At 50.3% G+C, this 20464-nt stretch overlaps 1 protein-coding gene and 1 long non-coding RNA gene across 5 annotated transcripts in view; one reads left to right on the forward strand and one right to left on the reverse strand.

Moving 5' to 3' along the window:
* The window catches only part of LOC102085715 (cytochrome P450 26B1), a 30913-nt gene extending 25398 nt beyond the window's left edge, over positions 1 to 5515 (reverse strand). For 3 of the 4 annotated variants that reach the window (XM_065060166.1, XM_065060162.1, XM_065060165.1), the window contains exon 1: positions 5069 to 5198. The gene's annotated coding sequence lies outside the window, so the exon portion shown is untranslated. Of the gene's footprint in view, positions 1 to 5068; positions 5199 to 5499 lie in introns of those variants that run through there. The other variant, XM_065060164.1, reaches the window with a different exon arrangement.
* LOC135579306 (uncharacterized) lies at positions 3572 to 13667 on the forward strand. Its single transcript, XR_010472015.1, has 2 exons — positions 3572 to 3829; positions 12661 to 13667. It is a non-coding gene; the product is annotated as an uncharacterized LOC135579306 (long non-coding RNA).
* The last annotated feature ends 6797 nt before the right edge of the window (positions 13668 to 20464 follow it).

Here is a 20464-nt window from a genome sequence, read left to right on the forward strand (position 1 = left end):
CCCCCCATATTTAACCCTTAACGATGCCCTCCTTGCAATGATTCCTCCCAATCATTTTTCCCCCGCAATGACTCCCACTCCCCCTTGGTTATTCCCACTTGTGACAGCCCCCCCACTATTTAATCCTTAATGATTTCCCCCTTGTGATGCCACCCCCATATTTAATCCTTAATGACTTCCCACTTGTAATGGTCCCCCAATATTTAACCCCAAATTACTTCCCCTTAGTAATGAATCCTTCTGCCAGGCTCTAGCCCCCTTTACAATACCCCCCCCAATATTTAACCCTTAACAATCCCCCCTTTCAATAATTTCTTCCCTGCAAGAATCACCCTCAGTGGCTCCCCCCTTGCAATGACTCCACACACACACACTCTCAAGTTTCATCCCCGATAATTTTCCCTTTTCAGCCATTTACCCCCACCCTAATTTGCCCCGCACAACAATTTTCCCCTCCATGCCCCACACTAATTTCCCCCAGGCAATCATTCCCCCCCTCCCCAATAACTTACTCCTTCTATTGCTTCTCCCCTTTTATTCCTTGCAATGATTTACTCCCCCTCAATGATTGCGGCCCCCACCACCTTTCCCCGCTCACAGCCCCTTGCTCCCCTCTCATTACCTCCCTGCTTGCAACGATTTGCCCCTTCAGTGATTTACACCCCCAAGTTTCACCCCCTGCAATGATTTGAGCTCTTGCAATGATTTCCCCCCCCTCTTGCAAAGATTCCCCCCATTATTTGCCCACTTACATTGATTTCCCTCTCCAATGACTTTCTCCTAGTGATTTGCCCCTTGCAATGATTTACTCCCTTCACCCACCATATTATTTTCAGGTGTACCCCCTATTTTTATATATATATATATATATATATATATATATATATTTGGGGATGGGGACGGTGTTTGTGACTGTCCTGACCTCCCCCCCTTCCCGGTGCTTTCCAGGTCGGGGGGATCAGGGCTGGGGTGACCCACGTTCTACCCGAGGTGTGTTTCCAACGCAGCCACTGCCTTGCACAGGAGGCTGCAATTCCGCCCCCCCGGCTCCAAACCGCCCGCCCAGCCACAGCAGCGATGGAGGCAAAGGCAGGTATCCGGGCTGCCTGGTTACAGGCAGTTTTGCAAAGCATTTGCTTCAGATTACAGGAAAAACAAAAGTTCATTGAGTTCCCCCCTTCTCCTTCGCCACCCCCGCCCCGCGTCCCCCTTTATCCTCCCCAGCTGGTTTGAGTCTGGTGCCCGGCGGCACTGTGGAGCTCCGAGAGGGGCTTGTGGGGGGGTACCCCTTTCCTTTGGGGTGACCCAGGACTGGATCCCCTTTCCTGTGACACCCCCTTCGCCCCAGTGCGGGGATGGACCGGGAGTGCGGGAATCCCTCCCTCCCCATCTCCCCAGCATCCTCAGGTACCTCCGGGCCAGCTCAGCCCCCTCCGGTGCAGCACTCCCGTGGGTCCGGGTGCCTCCTGGGGCACAACGCGAAGCACGGGGGTCCTCCACCCTGTGGATTCGCTGCTGACCACCCCCCCCCGTCTCCCCGTGTATCCCGGTGCAGAGACACCCCCCCCACACCCACCGCGTCCCCGCGTATCCCAGTGATTGGAGTTTCAACCGCCGCTGCAGCGAACCCCCCCCGTGCACCCGTCTGCGGGGACACCCCCCTCTCCTCATACACCCCGCTGCGGGGAGCTCCCCCCGCTTCAGGGAGGCCCCCCCGGTGCATCCCGGTGCGGGAGCGCCCCCCCCGTTCCCCGGTGCGGCCCCGCAGCCCCCCACGCGCCGCCGCCGCGCTCACTCTTTGCCCTGTCGCCCCACCCGGTGGCGGCCGGTGGCACTGCAAGCGGGGAGCGCAGGTGGCCGCACCGCTCCGCACCCCCCCCGCACCGCTTCGCACCCCCCTGCGCAACGCCCGAGCCCCCCCCTCCCTGCAGGGGGCGGCCCGAAGCGCTTCCCCAAAATTCCACCTTCCCAAAACACTTTTCCGAAGCACCTTCCCAAAGCACCTTCCTAAAGCACCTTTCCAAAACGTCCTCCTAAAGCACCTTCCCAAAACACTTTTCCAAAGCACCTTCCCAAAATAACTTCCCTGAGCACCTTCCTAAAACACCTTTCCAAAATATCTTCCCAAAGCACCTTCCTAAAATACTTTCCTAAGGCACCTTCCCAAAGCATCCTCCTAAAACACTTTCCCAAAGCACCTTCCTAAAACACTTTCCCAAAGAGACCCCCTAAAGCACCTTCCCAAAGTGCCTCATATCACCCCTAATCGCTTCCCCGAAATACCCTCCCAGAATTCCTCCTCCCCTGTCCGGTTGCTACCCTGGGATCCCCACTCCATGACCAGCAGCCCCAGTTTGAGCCCTGGATCCCACCAGTCAGCCCAGTAGGGGCTCAGAAACCCCCTCAATGGGCTTGGACACCCCCCGCTAAGCAAGGAAAATGGGGAAGGGGCTCAATCCTCCCCTTGTGTCCCCAGGTCAGTGTGGAAAGGGACACTGTGCATCTCCCACAGTGACACCGGGCTCAGCACCAGACCTGGGCTGGGACAGAGGCTGAGAGTGACAAAAAGACTTGTAAGAGAAACACATTCACCCCCAACAGCTTCGCTTTGGCCCCCGACGGCAGCGTCTGCTGCGGAAAACACCCCAGGAACCCCCACATTGCGGGGCTGACCATAGATGCACCCAGACAAGAGGGAGGCCTTGTCTACCTCACTTTCTTATGGGAAAAATCCATTCCCAAGATGCTCTTGCCCCCCCTAAGAGCAGCAGCATGTGTGAACAGAGCTCATGTCCCCAGATGTCCCCCACAGCCTCCTAAGTGTGTGAAAATGTCCCCTTAGGGGTGTGCGAGATGGACAGAAATAAACCACCCTCCTATTTTTCGTAAGAATCTGTTTCTTTTCCCTCTGGTGCAAATTCGGAGGTAAAGGGTAAACGCCTAAATAATAACTGTGGGGTTTTTTAAGGGTTTATTTATATTTTTTTCAGAATTTCCCCCTCTGGCAATAAAGCCACAAGAGTCCAGAGGAGAACCTTATTTCTTCCAAGTTGAACGGCAGGGCTGAAACCAGGTCACCGGGGCGATAAAGGCACTGCCCAGACACTCCCGCCTTTGCCCCGACTTTTCCCACAGGCTGGATCATTTTATCATCGCCCTGGAATAAACCCAACAGCGTTTTTTCCTGAGGGGTGGTGGCACCAGCTGGCAGCAGGTTGGGCAGAACGAGCCCCAGGGAGGGTGGTGGTGGTGGGTGCTGCTCAGTTTTGGGTCTCCCGCACCCTGCGGCTCAATCTTGGTCAGACCCCAGCGTCCCATTTTACAACACAAACGGGACCGTGAAACTTTCCTGCTTCATCCCACGCCAGGATAAAAACAAACAGCACAATTCAGTGCAAAGAGGGAACCACCTGCCTCAGGAAAAGCTCCCTGCGGGTTCCCCGCTGACTGATGCTGCTCTGCGCCCTAAAGCACCACATTTCTCTCCTTCCCCAAACTGAATGAGTTTTGACTTGCCCAGAGCGGGCGATGCTCTCCCTGCAACCTCCAGCGCTGTCAAATTCCGGCTGGAGAGAGCAGCAGAGAGTCCCGGCGCTTCAACGCGACGCCGCATGACTTGGATATTCCCATTATTAGCGAAATGTTGTTCTGCCATTCCGGGTCATGCCCAGGAGGGTAACGAGAGGTGCTTGATTTGCTCCCTGCACACATCGCGTCCCTCCGTGCCTTTTCCGTCCCCTCTTTCACAGCCGCTGCCATCCCCGGCAGAACGAGCTGCATCCACACACATGGAGAGGATGCTCTGAAATGATCCCGGAGGCACATCTAGGTAATATTTTATTATTATTTTTTAATTTAATATTTTTAAAAGAAGCAGCTGCTTCAGAAATTGCCTTTTCTTTTTCTCGCTGCCAAACACTTGCTCATGCCCCATCTCTCTTTTTTAACACGCTGTTTCTGTCCATATCTCACCCACCGACAGGGGAATTGGGATGAACTGGAAATGCGATTGTTTGGAAGTGCAGCTTTTGATTTCCACATCCCATGCACAGCCGGTAGCATCAGGCCGCTCTCACCGCACACACAGCACGCGATGCTATTTCTATTTGATTATTTTACATTTTAAAAATAAAATTTACCCAAATAACCTTTCGTTTTGGAGCCAGGACTCCCAGCTAACGAATGTTGCTACTTTTTCACTTTGACGGTGTGTTTTATTTCTTGTGGGCATTAATACTCTCTCCTTTGACAATAGTTTTGTAGCTGATTTGATAGCTTTGCTGGGATGGATCACAATGTACTTTCTAAGCGCTCGACCACCTGTACGGCAAATGAAGGGCACCAGGACGTATGGAAGCTTTACATTTCCGAGAAATCCCACCTCCACCTCCTTTGTAATTTAACCACTGCCCCGTTAAGCTATTATTGGGGGGGAAACCCTGCATTTACAGTTTAATTTTTGCAACCACGTCCACAGTTTAATTTTCGCCACCCGATCCGCAACGTCATTTTTGCAGTCAAATCTCCCATTTAATGCTCATGACCGCAGTGCAAAGTGACTTTTTTTGCAACCAGTTCTCCCATGCAAACTTTTGCAGCCAAATTTCCAATTTAATTGCTGCTTCTTGATCAGTTTCTATGTATTTTTCCCCCCAAGTCCCGGGGTTCCCGGCGGCCGGCGAGTCCTTTTGGAGCAGTTACACCACATCCCCCACCTGGGAATAGGCCCTCACTTTTGGTTTAAGGCTCTGTTTTGCTTTTCTTCCCTTTTTTTTTTTTGTAAACCAGGCGCCTTTCAAGCCCTGCAATGACATTTGGAAGTTGTCATCACTGGTTTTTTCACCCCTCAGATGAAAGCAAACAACAACAAACCCCTCGGGCAGAAGCCGTTCAATAAAAACCAAGGGGAGCGCAGGAAGGGGAGCGACATGTTTCATGAGCGCTTGGGCGCAGCGCTAAAAACCCCACTCAGCAACCAGCTCCCACCACCAGGGAAATATATATATATATATATACATATATATATGTATATAAATTTAAAAAGATCTCTATTATTTTCGCCACTTACCCAACGTGGAAGCCCAAGTTGACTTCGGCCGCCCCGACGCTGCGGGTCCCCCGGCCCGTTCCCCGCGCCAGGGAAACCTGCAGCATTTTATAGCGTGAAAGCTGGGGTGGTCCCCGCCCACAGGGTGCTGCTGGAAAATGAGTATTCATAAGCATTTAGGGACGATGACAATGTAAAGCTTCCTCCGGGCTCCCCCGAGCCCCGGCTGCCGCCCGCCCGCATCGCCGGCCTCGCTCCGGCCTCTCCTCCATCACCCCCCGCTCAAAACCCCCATTTTTCCTTTAAAACGCTCAAATAGGCTTGCAAATATTGTCCCCCCACTCACATCCCTTCCAGGAGCAGCTCATGGCCTTTTTATTTTATTTTTTTCCTTATTTTCTCTTTTCTTTTCTTCTTTTCCTCCTTCCTTTTCTCCCTCTTTTCCCTCTTACCTTTTCCTTCCTTTTTTCTCCTTTTTTTTCCCTTTTTTTTTTTTTTGAAAAGCCTCCGAAACCAGAATGTTTCTGCAAAAAAACAACACAAAAAGAGTTTATCAAATTACATTTGGGGACAAAGAGCTAAAGTGCATTTTCTTGAAGGGCTGACAATTGGGGAGCCATCAAGGAAATGAAAAGAATGACAGAGAAGCAAAGGCTTTTGTCAGATGGAGAAACTGCCACGGAGAAAAAGCCGGAGTTGGGGGCCTTTATTTTTGTTGTGGTTGGCTTTCCTTTCGACTTTCTTGTCGCAGGTGTTAAAGTTGGGGCCGTGGGGAGAGCGGGGAGAAGCCACTTGTTTTGGGGGGGTGGAAATAGGGGGTTTCTCCCCCCATTTTTTTAACAAGATGCCAGTGTTTGAAAGACAAATGAAGCCCCTTTAGAAATGTGAAGCTGCCGAGATAATGACTGCGATCTCTCTAAGACTGGATGGGAACAGGTGAGACTTTTTTCTTGCTTTCTCGTTCCCATCTGTCTCTTTGTTCAATATGAGACCGAAGAGAGACAGAAACGAGATCATTTTGATATTCCCCTTTTTGTGCATATTCCTCCTCCGAAGAACAAGAAGCGGCTTGGTCCCGCTCCAGGCGTTATTAGAGAGGGTGGCTACAGAGAGACGCACGAATAAAACACAAATGCAATCCCTTCACTCCTTTTTTACACCTTATAAAGCGGGATGTTTGGGTCCGCTCGGAATGGGGTGTCGGGCTGAGCTCCCTTGGGAAGAGGCTCCAGGGACCCCCCCGTATCCCTTTGGGGTTATCCCTTATTCCCATCCACACTCAATTTTCTCCCACCCAGCATTTTGAGGTCGCTCTCAGCCCCTTCCCACCTCCCCAAAGCCACCTCGTCCCTCCATCTCTTCTTCAAACCCAAATGCCAGCAGCCGAACGCTCTGATGCTTTGGAGCATCCCGAATCCCGGGTGTGCGTCCCCATGGGAGCCCCGCTTGGGACATCACCCAGAGCCGCACACTGAGCTCTGAAGCTTTTATTACTGCTCAGTTAGGAACATTTCACATGTTTTCTCCCCCTGCTTCTGAAAATAGGAAGATTAAAGCTCCTGGCGGGGGTCACATAAGCGAAGGTGCAACTGCCTTTCCCCGCAAGCTGCAAATATTTTCCGCACATTGTGAATAATCTCAGGTATCCAGAGTTTTCATTTAATATCTCCTGGATTGAAATTTCTTTATAAGAAGAGCTTCTTATGTCTTTTTTTAAAAATGTCTTGCTTGCTTTCTGGATCGCCTCCTATTTTATCTGCCTTTCTAGTATTTCTGCAAAACATTGCCCTAAAGAATGTGGTTTAAATGCCTTTTGGAAAAGCCAGCCTGCTAGCCCTGGTGTTTATTCTCTTTTTCCCAACAATTTTTTCTTCTTCTTATTTTGTATTCTGCTACCAGCAAAACCATCCTCCCAAATCTCAGCCCCTTTTGAAAGCCATCTGGCTTTTCCCCTGCCTGGGTCTTCTGCAAGCAGTAGATAATTACTCGAAAGGGTGGGTTGCGAAGGGTTTTTGCATCATTGCGAGAATACAGCCACTATTATTCTCCATGCCATGCAGCCTTTTAGAAAATTAAAAAGGCATAACGAGAACCATCTTACCCTGCTCTGAAGGAAAATAAACTACGTCGAAGTTTCTCTGCTCATCTCCAAGGAAAATGCCCGAGTAATCGGAGACAGGGCCCGGGAGGGAGGGAGCGAGGGGTACATGTGTGCTCGGAGATATTTTCATGAGATGAGACTTTGAAGATGCTGCTGAAACACTATTTACATGCCAGACCTTTTAATACAAAACATCGCCCAAGAGGCAACGCCAAGGACGCACCGAGTGGGAATAATTCAGTTTGCTCAGGAACCTCTTTCTAGGACCATGTGAAGGATATTTCATGAGCTGGGATTTACGCCATTATCCTGGGTTTTCACCCTTCCCTCCACACTAAACACCCCCAGCAGCTTCCCTTCCCCTCCCTGCTCCTTTCCCCGCTCCCAAACTCATCAGAAAACCTTTGAAAAAGAGTTTAAAGACAAGAATCGTAGTGAGAAAGCAGTGGAGACCATTGGCTTTTGCATGGCAGCTCATGATTTTAAGGGCGGGAGCTGACGTGCACGTTCGCCCCCACGGCGATGCCCGACCAGCAGCTCCCGTCCCTCGAGTCCTGCTTGTTAAATCCCGCTGGGGAAACCGGGGAGGAAAGCGAGGGAGAGGAAAAGAAAGGAAACAAAACAAGGCCCAAATGAAAAACACATCGAGCCTCAAACGAGAGGAAGTTCAGTGTGGGATTCATTGTCTCCCCGAGCGCCAAAGTGAAGGGCTCAGCTTGTGCCGGGCACACAGTGCCCTCCAGAGACATGGCTGGGGATGCCAAGAGAAAACAACACTCTTTCCTTCCATATATTTTAAAATGTCTTGTCTTTCGTCTCAAATAGCTGAGGATGGTGGCCGGCTCCCAAGCTCACCCATCGCCAGTGTGGTCAGGGTGTATTAGGGTGCCTGTCCTTGCTGGTTGGGGCACCCAGCATTTAGGGCACCCAGCAAAACTCGCATTGAGTGAGGGACCCCCCCGGTAACCCTGCATCCTCCCAGCCATCATCACCTGCATCCCCTTGGGCCAAAAAGAAAGGGAAGATGCTCTAGATGGGGTCACCCCTTTGCTGCAGAGTGATGGGGTGAAGCACGAGGAAAGTAAAGCAAAAGGAAGGGGCATCTTTCTTCTCCAATTCCAGAAAATGGGAGAGAGGGTGAGAGATGAAAGGCGCTGGGGAAGAGGAAGAAAACATCATTTTTCAGAACTAGTCTTTCTAGTTTGGGGAAGTTTGTGGGAGTTTTCCACTTCCCTCAAGGACACGTGGAACGGAGATCAAAGGAACATGGCCCGTTTTTATACAAAAATGCCCCACTCTGAATCTAGCAAACGGCTTCTGTGACCTTATGATTGAAAGAAAACACAACAGCCCCACTGAAACCCGCATCAAAAACCAGTATTTCACTGTGGACAAGGTGGAGGACGCCGGCTCTGAGTATTTCTCTGTGTTCTGAAACCCGTGCCAATGGTTTTTCCAGCCCATCTTTAGGATCACTGCATTACAAGGAGGTTTTCCCATTCTCCTTGCAGAACTCAGTTTCCCTATAAGGGAAACCTCCTCAAAACCAAAATCAATCCATGCTCCTAGTTAAAAAATGAGGGAAGAAATTAATACCCAGTTTGAGCCACATTCAGGTTTTCTGAGAAATCAAAATCCATTTTTCCTGCATAAAAATAGCCTGGATTTATGCTGGGAACAGAAATCAGTAGCTTCAGCAATAACTATCATGGGGTGCGCAGTTGAGCTGGTTTGGGGGATAACTGGGTGGCGTTGCCACCTTCTACATCCCCTCCTATTTTCATAATGGTGAGCAAACCCGTAAATATTGAATATCCAGGGTGATGAGGATTCAGGGGAAAAAAAACAACAAGAAAAAAAGCCTTTTGCAAAGGGTTTCAGAGGCCTGGGTGACGCTGTATCAAATCTCCGGGGCTGGCAAACAGCATGGGGAGGAAGTTGTTAACATTTTGGTGTGAGAAGGTACCTGCTCGTCCTTTCAGCCTCCGCCGTGCCCCTCGCCATTCAAGCCGGGCACGTGAACAGCTACGGTTAAGAGCACAAAACCTTTGCACAAAACACCGCAAAGTGACCCAGTAGCTAAAAGCTCATTTGCATTCATTAAGAGTTCCGAGCCAAGTTCAGAGCTATTACCGCAGACCTGCTCCCCCCTCCTCCCCGTCCCCCTTTACTTGCCCCGTGAAAGGTCCCTCTCTCCGGCTGGAGCTCAAGGGATCGCGTTGGGCTTCGAGACCTATCAAGTGACAGCGAAAATAATTTGCTCTGAAAGAGGATGCATCCCCAGGCACTGAGGCCTCCAAAGAGGCGGCTCCGCACCGATTCGGGAGGTTTTGCTCCTCGTGGGAGAGGCACGGATGTCTCCAAGAGCTTCCAGCTCTCACTGCTGCCCATGGAGCTGGGGAACTGGGTGACGGATGGGATGAGGGGGAGAGTTATCAGGGATTTTATTCTGCTTAATCCTTCCCTGCCTTGCGATGCGTGTAAACCTAGAAGCACCTGTGTTGGCACAAGTTTAGCATGCAAAGAGCAGGATAGACATAAGGAAGACACTTTTATACAAGGAGGGTGGTGAGAGCCTGGCCCAGGTTGCCCAGAGAGGTGGTGGATGAACCATCCCTGGAGACATCCCAGGCCAGGCTGGACGGGGCTCTGAGCAACCTGAGCTGGTGAAGATGTCCCTGTCATGGCAGGGGTGGCCCTGGAGAGCTGGGAAGGTCCCTCCAACCCAAACTATTCTGTGATTCTATGCTTTGTTTCATCTGCCTTCTGCAGGCAACCCCTGTCTCCCTTGAGGGTCTCCAGGAGAGCTGAGATGTTCTCAGGCACACTCGTCCAGAAAGATTGCCCCAGACCTGCTCTCCAAGGGGACGTAAGCCCTCCTTAGCTCTTGGTAGACACTCTGTATCCAAGGTTACCTTCAACCAGAATCATTCTGGTTGGAAGAGACCCTCAAGATCATCAAGTCCAACCATTAACCCAATACTGTCACCAGATTGCATCCCTAAGAACCTCATCTATGCATCTTTCAAACCCCTCCAGGGATGGGCAGTCTGTTCCAATGCCCAAGAGCCCTTTCCAGGAACAAATTTTTCCTAATATCCAATCTAACTTGAAATTACTGCCCAAAAACCTCCAACATTTGGAGCCCAATTAAGGCACGTCCTTCTGACCAGGAAGGTGAGGAGGATGCTGATGAAGGGCCATGAGTAGCGATGCTGTAAGCAGCTCAGAGAGTGCCGTCACCATCACAGCATCCCCCAAGGATCCCGATGCACCACCAGCCACGAGCACCTTCATCACCGGTTTGCAACGTGAGTGTGCGTTGGCGGATGGACCCACGGACGCGGTGTTCCCCCAGGACGAGGGACCGGGATTGCCACCGGCCGACCCCACTCAGCGCCGAGCGGTGCTCGCATTGCACAATGCCGCGGGCCGGAGACGGGCTGGGACTCACAGGGACGGATCCCAATGCTCAAAGCTGCTGTAAAATCTCCAGGGCGCTGGGACATCCTTCTCCGTCTCGCATTGTCTACCTCTCGCACTAGACGGTTCTCATTAAGCCCCGCAATTGATCTCCTGTCTTTAAAGGAAACAAGAAAGAAGGAACAAACCAAAAGGGATCCTCCTTCCTTCAGCCCAGGGGAACAAATCTGGCTTTAATTTCTTTCCCTTTTGTCATTCCAGTTGGGGATTTCTCTTTAACGATGCTGCCTTCCCCATTCCTCTTCTTCTGCTCTTCGAGAAACAGGAAAGTACCCCCTCTGCTTTCTATGTTTCCTCCCTTTGTTCTCTGATTTATGAAAGGACATTTCTCTCCCTATATCTTTCTTGCTGGGAGTCGAGGATCCCGAAAAAGCGGTGGTCCCCACCCCAGAGTTCAGAAGAACCGCTCTGCAGCCGATGTTGCTGATGTTTCTGACTGGCACTAAATATTTCATCTCCGCTGGGAAGGTGCTGGAGACCCACACCTTTAGAGCGGCTCTCTGGGAGAGGGCTTCATGTTTATGCTCCTGAATGGCTCTGATTTCTAGTAACGGGGACAAAATCCACTCCTGTGCCCAGTGTAGTTCTTACCTGAACAGGTAGGAGGAGGCAGACAGACCGATACACCCAGCTGAACCTCTCCAGGAGGTTCGCCTGCCCCACAGTGCTGTAGAAGACCCAGGAGGGATGGTAAAAGTCACCTCTCCTTTCCCCGACCCACGAGCAGACCCTTGGTGGCACAAATCACAGCGGCACACACAGGGTGCGAGAAGGACCCTGTGCTGCTCCGAGGGAGTGTGAGAATGATACGGGGAAAAAAGCAGGATTTAGAGGTTAAGGTGGGAAGGGGGATGGAGCATAATGGCCTTCTAAGCAGAAAATGAGACCAAAATAATCTCTTTTTAAGCAGAAAATTAGACCAAAATGATGGCTTTTTAAGCAGAAAACGAGACTGAAATATGTTTTTTCGTTTGGCATATGCATCAAAAAGTTATTAAAAGGAACTGGTTAAATATCTCATTAATGAAGATGAATGACGCTTCAGATTTGTTTTTAAACAGTTCAAAGCAGTTTTTTTCTGACCTCCCAAAGTGTGTGTGTGGAGGGGGATCTCAATGACTTAAAATGTTCCTTTTTTTTTTTTTCTTTTTTTTAAGCATCTTAAACTGATTTCAGTGCTGGAACTGCTGCTGCACACCCTGGGAGGGAGAGATCAGGCTGGGACATGAGAAAAATCAGTTTGCTGAGTGCAGAAGGATGACAGGGATCTCGGGGGCTGCTCTGCAAACCCACAGTCTCCATCACACACGAGATGTTCACAGCTGGGACTCAACAAGGTTCCTCCTGCTAGAAAACACACATGAGAGCAGGGGAAGAAACAGCTGCGGGGGATCAGACATCTCAGCCCCCTAAGATTACAGCTGGAGCTTCACCCATGACAAGCTCCAAAGGATGCGGGTTGTCCCACTGCTGTGCTCACCACCCCACGGTCCAGGAATCCTATTGTAGGATGTTAACCCTCATCCTGGGGACCAGGTTGGATGGGGTGTCCACCTGAGCTCTCATTCACACAGTCACATCCCCAGGCTGCCCCACAAATCCCGAGCCCAAAATGAAAAGTATCGCAGAGGCTGGAAAGGCCGGAGGCGGGAGGGAGTGCAGGGCAGGGAGGAGCGTGTTTTCAGATTGGATTTTGATACACAGCCTAAAATAAGACACAGAGGAGCTTCTTTTTTTTTTTTTTTTTTTTTTCTGTTTTTAAGAATGATTGCATTAAAATAGCCCTCTCCATTACACAGACACTAATAGAGGCTCAGTGCATTATTTCTATCAAAGTGCAATTTGCATTTACAAAGGGCTCCCGGGAAGTGATGGATGGGGAAGGAATGGAGAAAGGCTTGTAAAGCCGAGCGTGCTCATCTTGGAGTAACTTTCAAGCACAAGGCGGTTTTTCTTACACCTTCCCCTCCAAAGAAACTCGTGACGTCTGCTTAAATGAACATTCAGGCTCTCACCTTTCACCCCGCAGCCCATCAATAAAAGCCAGAGGAGCGGAGGAGAGGGAATATTCATTTATCTTCATTAGGACTCTGGCCAGCTCCTCTGATCACCACGTCGGCGTCGCCGGGAAGAGAAAAAGCTACTGTTCCTTTCTCCGGCTTCTCTGCCTCCAGACGCACATCCCATCGCGGGCTCGCAACCATCGCAAGGTGCTGGGACCCCACTCAGCACCTGCCCTCAGCCAAGGGAAGAATGGGATTTGGGGGATATTCAGCTTTTCTCTGCTGTTCTGCAGAAGTTGACTTCCAGAAGAACGGGCAGCAAGGGGAGGGTGAATGGAAAAGCAAATGAATGTCATGAGATGCCCATCAGTGGAGGCAGATTAAAGGGGAGGGGAAGCCTATTAGAGAGGCAGAAGATTGAATGAGTGCTATCAGGCCTGAATATCTTAAAGGGATGATATCTCAGCCCCCATCACCAGCCTCTCTGTAACATACTCGCATCAGCTGTTCCCACTTTGGACAAGCGGGATTATTTTGGGAGAGGCACTTCGCCCTCCCTGCCCCACTCGAGCTTTCCTCCCATGGACACACTGAAAGATCCCTCCTTCAAAACCCTCTGCAGACCTCGCTGGGATGCTGAGGAGCAAAGTCACCTGCTGATGTGCTCAGGGATATCACGCAGCCGCCACTAGACACTCTCCTGTGAAGGATGATCCTGGGAGCCAAGCTCTGGCAGTCAAGTGCTTATGGAATGAATGGAGACCTCAGGTTTGGTCTCCATACCCTGCTCATCATCTCTCTGAAACCCCCTCCTGAAATGCCACAGTTCACCCAGATCACCCACAGAGACACCCAATTCTTCTTTGACCCTTGCTAAGCTTCGGAGCCTTGGTGGCTTCCAGAAGCAACAAGGTCCAGTGTCCAATAACACTTTGAAGAATAACCAGGGTGACCAGGCCTTTAAGAGATGTCAGATGTCAAATTCAACCTATCATCTTTCCGCACAGCCATAATAAAAGATATTTTAAAAACACTTTGTGCTGCCTGGTGTTCAACGTTTCTGTGCTTAAGTTCTCACAGTGTCCCTGGAGATGAAGGTCCAGAGCAAGAATGTCATTCCTAAAAATAAATCTCTTATTTTATAATGTATTTGCCATCTTCACAAGTTTTCTTTCAATATCTATCCAAGCGGTCCTCTTGGCATCTAAAAGACACCATCTGAAATGGGAGGCAGCCCACAGGACAACATGTTTCATGAGCTGGAGGAATCATTTTACAATGGAAATATAAAGTGTCCTGCTGACGGTGGGTCTGGCTCATCCCATCTCTGTGAAGCTGCCCACAAGCAGGGCATCTGCTCCAGGCTCATTCCCTGAGGTCCTCTGGTACTTTCAGAGGTGGAGGCATCTCCTCCCAGGATTGGTGTTTCAGAAGGGCAGGATCTGTCCTCCCATGCGAGTGTCCATGTCTTAGGACGGGATGAATCTCTCCCTGGAGGTGGCTTGTAGCCTGGCCATACTTCAGCAAGAGGAGAGGAGGCAATAAAAAGGAGATAAGGGGGAAGGAACACGACCAATAGACTTTGGCATGGGAAGTGTGATAGGAGACTGGAATACTTTCAGGTCTAGCAAGGACATTCACTGGGAAGACATTTGGATTCACATCACATGGATTTCTTCTGGTTGAACATAAATCTGTTCAGATCATCTGTTCAGGCTTCCTCTGTACTCAGAGTGATACAAGCCATCTCATCCTGACTTAGCTACCTAAAATCAGGCAGGTCAAGCCCTGGTTGGAAGGTCAACTCCTGTCCTTCAGCTCTAGAGAAATCCCAGGGTGAGATGAATCCCACTCCCACGTTTCAATGAGACAGGAGGATTCAGGGTCCTCATAGCACAGTGAGCAGTGAGGGAACTGGGAATTTTTTCTCATCAGTTTTGGGAACATAGAGCACATAGCAAGGGGCGATCCCTTCCCTTTTGGCCTTGGGTACACCTGGTGACCCAAGGAGGACCAGCCCCTGCTCTATCCATCATGAGAATCACATAGTCTCCTCTGCCCCACCATCCCAACTCACACCTCAGCCTTGTTCACCACCAGCAAAAATGGCATAAAAATAGTAATAATAATAATAATAATAATAATAATAATAATAATAAAGAACACAGGTTGTGACTGCTGGGCACTAAATATGATGGATTGAAGAGCAGTATTGCTCTCACAGCATTTTACAGGCTTCCTCAACAGCAGCTTCTTCGCTTCACAGGCAATTATTGCCTCTATTTTCTCTCTGCTTTATGGGATTAATGACCATATTGCCTCTGCCCTCCCTAACCTATCGTTCTGCCTGACAACCACCTTTTTTTTGCCTAATTGCCAACTGACATCATTAAGTCCCACTCAGTCATCCTCAGCCAGGACTCGGCTTAGAGTCTGCGCTACTCTGGACCCACAGTAAGGTCCACATGCCTGAAAACATGTCCAGCTCGCAGAAGACTCTTGCAGAAAACGCTACTTTTAGCTAAAGCCCCACCTCAGGCCTTCAGAAATGGGACATCGGACCAACTCCTTTCTCTCACAGCTCATCTGTCCTTGTGACCAGAGATGGTTGGAGCATCTCTCCACAAAGTTCTGCAGGACATATCACACGCTCTTTTCACAGAAACCAGGCACTTTGCAACTGTGCAAAATGAGGAAGGAGGGATGATGTACAGGGACATACCAGCTACTTCCAAGCCTGTGGTCACTCAAGGCATCTGAAGGCTCACTCTTGTTAGCTGCCTTTCCTCCCACCCCAGCTCAGAGAAGTTCAATTTTCCCCAAGCCACAGCAGCTTTTCACTCCCAGCCCCAAGCAGCATTATTTTGTTGCTTTTCTTTTCCTGTTTGCCAATGGAGGAAAGTGTTTGAACAAGGCATTTGCTTTGCAGACAATGCACACAGGGCTAGCGAGTAGCTATCTGATCAAGAATGACCTTCAGCCCCGTGTTCCTGCAACCTGCCCAAGCGTGGTGCACCTCAATGTCAGCGTGACTGCACCTCGTTCCAAAACCAAGGTGGTCTGTGGTGGATCTCCATGTGCTACGCAACATCTGGGAGGGCTCTCCACAACCCATGCTCAAGTCCTGCTGTCTTATGGGTGAACACGGTCAGGGGCATTGCAGTAGATAAGAGCAAATTCTTGTTCTACCTCCCGGGATATTTAGAGTTTATGGAGGTCTTCAGCTCATGCCAACCTACGCTTGGTCAGCTGATAGCTCTCCGTTGCATTGACTACACAGACCAGATCTTGAAGGCAAGTCTCAGTTGCCCACACAGAGGTATGAAGTGGCGCTTGAGGTGCTTGGACTGTCTAAGTTGTCCATACAGAGCCAATGGTAAGAGCTTGGAACCTCTGGGAGAATTGCATCCTCCTTGGACAACAACTGGAGGCCTGGTGGCCTCTCCAGGTCTCTCCAGCTGGCACTGGCCTCCAAGATCTCTCCAACTGAATTTCAGCTCAACATTTAGATGTGGGAGCCTGGGAACTGAATCTTGCCCAGTGTCCAGCTGGGACAGGGAACAGGCAAACCCCTCACTTATATCACTGCGATAAGGCCAGAAGGACCTCGAAGGCAATCTCATCAACCCCCAGATTTCATAAGCGGTGCAGTAAACTGCTTAGTTTCTAATTTTGTGAAAGAAAAACGCATGTTTGGGGAGACCCAAGGGGAGAGGGGGTGGTGATGCTACTGTGTCTGCAGCAGCAAAAGTGCTTTCAGAAGCCCTGGTCCCAGCTGACTTAGCCACAGGATTATTGAAACGATATGGATTTGAACAAACTAGAAAGAAAAACCTGAAAACAGTGTTTAAAACTACTCTGTTGCTGGATTCTTTTGACAATCCAGCTTGCATCCTTGCTATCAACAAAGCAGCAGCTCCTACCACCTCCTAAACCCGAGAGCAGAGGGACCTGAGCTGCCTCCTCCCCATGGTGCTAAGCATGAGTGAAGATGTTTCTAGATGCATTTTTCTGGCATGGCATCCAGCCCACTCCTGAGCCAGCTCTGTGCATCTGCTCCAGCACAAACTGCTCCAGACACACGTTGATTCTCCGTCTTCTCAACCCTCCGTGGATGGAGACGCTTCCTTCCCTCATCCCCCAACATAAATGCCTGTCCTCACCATAGAAAAAAGGTCCTCCTAACTTCAGCCTCTCTGGATGTAATGTAAGCCAATTACCTCCTGTCCCATTCCTGGTGAACCAGGAGAACAGTTCATTCCCTTCCTCTTTGCCTGTTACATATCTGTAGGCTGTTATAAAGTCTTCCTAAACTATACAGCTTCAAGCCTTTTGATCTTCCTTCCTTGGCCATGATTTCCAGTCCTCTGGTCCTTTTGCAGCCCAACTCCAGACTGTCTCCAACCAGTCTGTGCCCTTCCAGCACTGTAGGCCATAAATTCAGGCTCAGAGGGTTCAGTAGAACCAAAGAGAGACGGAGACTGGATGGTTACACCATGCCCAGAAGAACCAAGCTCTTACCTTCCCTCTTCCATCATTTTTTATGAGGTAAATAGTTTCCTTTGGCACAAGTTCTCCCCAGAGATGGACACAGCATCATCCAGATGTAGGTGTACTCAGCTTTCCTTGGGTGCAGTCTCCCCAGCAGGATGGGGAGAGTGACTGTAAAAACAAAAATAGATAGATATATTTAGAAGGGAGCCAAGCGACCAGGTGTGTCTCAGAAAGCCCAAGAGGTACTTTAGTCATCGGCTCATCTATACGGGCACAGGGTCAGGGTGACTCCAGGGTTAAGGATGTTCCACATCACAGCCACTTTCTAGCAGTCCTTGGGAGGGAAAAAAACCATAAAAATTGTCCACTAGATGACTAGAAAAACAATTAAAAATATAATAAGCCAAAAATCAGGGAAGAAGTCAGTCCCTTCTGCACCGGGGAACTTCCTTGTTGAAATTCCAGCGTGTAAATCTTTCGTGCCCATCCCACCGCCCCAGCAGACAGATCAAAAGTGCGGGGGAGCATGAGGGTTGGACGAGGTGCACGACACGGGGAGAGGAGGAGGAGGCAGCTCGAGCAGCCTTGGATGGTGATGAAGATTCCTCTGGTCCCAGTTTCAGTGGCTGGAAGACACGGCAGGAGCTCACGGTGCCTCACCAGCTGCTGGGAAGGCGAGGGATTCTTGTTACCTTTGCTGCCAAAAATTAGGCCCTTCTTGGTGACAACAGCAGCTGCTGCAGTCACAGCCTTACTCAGCAAAAATAAGCATCCTGTCAAAAAAAAAGCTACTGTAAATTAATATGAATGTTTGCAATTATAATTAATTACCATCACTTAGGTATTCATGGCTGCATGTTTGGTTGCTGTCCAAGCTGTAGAGACTTGCGCTGTAGGTTGGTTAATGAGGGCCTGGTTGGCCATGTCTGGGCCGCAGAAGAACAGGGGTTACATCTGCAATGGACGTGTCTGGGACCATCCTCCGGCCCCGAGGACATCGGGCAGGGACAAGCCTTCGCCCGCTGAACTGACCTCCCCTACCTGCCAAAACAGGGCAGCCCCAGCCAACCTGCCTATGGGGAAGGGTCCATGGCCACGCACGCTCCCAAACCGTGCCCGAGAATTACCTGGGCGAGCGTTAATAATTTAACAGTGAGGATAATTGGTGTCTGAACCCTGGAACTGTTTAATTTGCTGGTATAGACACAGCCTCGGGGCTTTTTCTGCAGCCCTACCCTGGGAAAGCGTCCCAGAGGCTTGAAAGCGTTCGAGCAGGTGTGAAATGTCTTTTTTGTGTTCCTAGGTTAGGACTAAGGGTTTGGTCTTAAGCTGAAGGCAGTGGTGGGGAAATCTTGCCCTGGTAACCCCAAAAAGGCCAGTCCTGACACATACTGTGCTCAGTGTCCAACACCGGGCTGGGTTTTCGATGAAGCCAGCATCGTCATGCATTCCCTCTAACAGCTTGGGGCCAAACCCCAGAGAGATGCTATCTCCTCCCGCATGCCACCACACGTGTGCTGGAGCCCCAGGCTGCTCTGCCTGCAGACAAAGCTCCCAAACCCCTCCTGAAGTCAGGAAACACCAGAGCTAGACAGGAAAGCTGCAGTTTCACCACTCCTTGGGGCTGGATGTGCAAGATCATCCCCACAACGGCTTGTTTGTGGGGATTTTCTGCCCGGGTACATCACCACAGTGAAACCTTTCATGCCAACATGTCCAGGACATGATCTTGAAGGCTGCCCTTGGGGATAAGCTGGCTTTGCAACCTCTTCCATGAAGCTGACAATGGAGTTGTCTCCTCCCAAGCAGTGCTGGAGAAAGGTGATTTTTGGCCAAAGCAGAAACCAGTGCGCAGTGTGTGGCTGTGCTGACAAGCTGCTTGATTTCTCCTGGGTTCACTGATGAAATGAAACAGCTCAGGAGGGTGGGAAGTCACACCTTGGTGTAGCTTCTTGGGAAGCCGATGGTTCCTGCAGGGAGCAAAGATCACCCTGACTGATGCTGCTCACATCACTTCTACACACCAAGGGCTTGCTCCATAGAATTTGGGTTGGAGGGACCTTCCCAGCTCCCCCAGTGCCACCCCTGCCATGAGCAGGGACATCTTCACCAGCTCAGGTTGCTCAGAGCCCCGTCCAGCCTGGTCTGGGATGTCTCCAGGGATGGTTCATCCACCACCTCTCTGGGCAGCTCTGGGGGACTTTGGACCAAGTCCATAGTAATGAAATACAGGTCTGTGTCTGCACTCACCCATTGACCCAGTGACACCCTTATGCTTCTGACAGCACAAGAAACCTGAAGCCCACTGAGCTATTGCAACCTGTAAATGCTGCTGAAATCCCTCCTTCCACCCCCTGCCTTGAGACAATTGAAATATTCCCAGGTACTTCAACCATGAAGCACCCAAAGTGATCTGAACCCATATGCCAGTTACAAAGATGCTTCGATTGTCTCACCAGCCCCATGCTGGGCATGTTCTACCCATCAAATAATAGAACTCCCAACTGGTCGCACCAAGGATGTTAATTCCCAAGCCGAGTTCTACATCTCTTAAGCAATTACCTTTCCGTAGTGAGGAAGGAAGATTCCTTGGAGCAGGATGTCTCTCAGCAGGACACGACAGACCACGATGGGACAGGGACCACAGGGCTGAGTATCACAGACACACAGTAAGTACTTAACTCGGGGCCTCAGGCTGTTACACCACACTCTACTCCACCTCCTGTCAATGGTTTGAAAGCCACATTTGTCCAACTGCAATGGCTGCAAGCTCTCATGCCCTCAAGCAGATGGACAATGCATCCTAGTCGGTATCTAGAAAGAGGTGCACATGAGAACTGGAGGGATTTCATAGCACAAGCTGAGATGCTGAGCCCAGCAGCAGGTGCTCAACAGATAAACCAGGGATTTCCACCTCCAGTAGCCACAGTTTCAACAGAAGCCAGTCCAGGCACACCCTGTCAGCAGCTGCTCCTGGCTCTCCACAAAGCTTTCTGCTTATTAGCTGGTGGAGCTGAGGGCAGCTGAGACAAATTTACACTCACATCTCAGCCCCTGGGGAACATCAGCCAGGATCTTCCTCTTTACAGCATGTTGGTACCTGGCTAATACCCGCCAAAAGCAAATTTGGACAATAAATACTGCATTACCAGTGATTTCTCCTTTACAAAACAAACTTCATTGCCTCAAAAAGCCCCAAAGTTGTGTTGCAGCGAGCAGAAGCTGCAGCTTCAGGTGGGGCTGGGAGCGGTGAGGGAGGAGGATCCACTGCTGGAGCCACCACCAGCTGGGCTTGTAGAGGGTTTGTCCCTCAGCATGATCAATAATCAGGTTATT

This window comes from Columba livia, chromosome 4, assembly GCF_036013475.1.
Source record: "Columba livia isolate bColLiv1 breed racing homer chromosome 4, bColLiv1.pat.W.v2, whole genome shotgun sequence".
Lineage (NCBI taxonomy): Eukaryota > Metazoa > Chordata > Aves > Columbiformes > Columbidae > Columba > Columba livia.